The sequence below is a fragment of the Tigriopus californicus genome, chromosome 7, assembly GCF_007210705.1.
Source record: "Tigriopus californicus strain San Diego chromosome 7, Tcal_SD_v2.1, whole genome shotgun sequence".
In the NCBI taxonomy this organism is placed as follows: Eukaryota; Metazoa; Arthropoda; class Copepoda; order Harpacticoida; family Harpacticidae; genus Tigriopus; species Tigriopus californicus.
The window spans coordinates 15,556,839-15,557,624 of record NC_081446.1 but is presented as its reverse complement, the minus strand read 5'-3'; positions in this window follow the sequence as shown (position 1 = coordinate 15,557,624).

Sequence of the window (786 nt, the reverse complement as noted above, 5' to 3'; positions counted from 1 at the left end):
TGTGCTTTTTGAAAAAGATGAAGGCCTGCTATATTCATTCAGTGGAGTAGAGTGCTCATCTCATAGAGTAAGTTTGGGCATCCTTTTCAACATGCTCATGAATTTTTGACTGCCTTGCAATTTTGCCATTTCATTATTTTGCTACTGTGTCTTTTCAAAAGAGTTAAATGAGCTAGAAAAAACCCTGCATTTTTTGCATTTTTATTGCTCTTTTCCTATATTGCATCTTCAGTTGTATTTTAGAAAACATTATTTGCACTATTTGGACAGCCCAGTTCATCAATTAACAGAATATTCAAAATTGAGAAAAAGTCTTAGATGCACTTGTACTCAAAGTATATGTCTGGACTTGCTCAAGCACTAAAATAGCATTCATTTTTGCTCCAAGAATATTTTTCAATCCCAAGTGGTGAATGGATTAGTGAAATGAGTGATTGTCCCCTGGAGCTGCAAGGTTAAAAATGTTTTAGGCCATGAAGTAATCCCTATATGCACAAAAAATGATTTTATTTTATGCAATTGACAGCTTGTTCTCAAAACTTTTTAAAAGTGTATAGTGTGCGTAAAATGAAAATGAACGGTCTTAATTTTTGTCGGAATTGGGTGAAAAATGGCGGAAAATTCGAATATTTGCAAAATGTTGGCAGAAAATTTTGGCGGTTTGATGTTTTCGCTGGCTATTTTTAAACCAAACCATCTGGCATCACTGCCACCAATCACTTGACCATTGTCAATCGGCGAAATAGGATACGCAAACACATTCAAAACCGCTTAGCCAATGGGGCC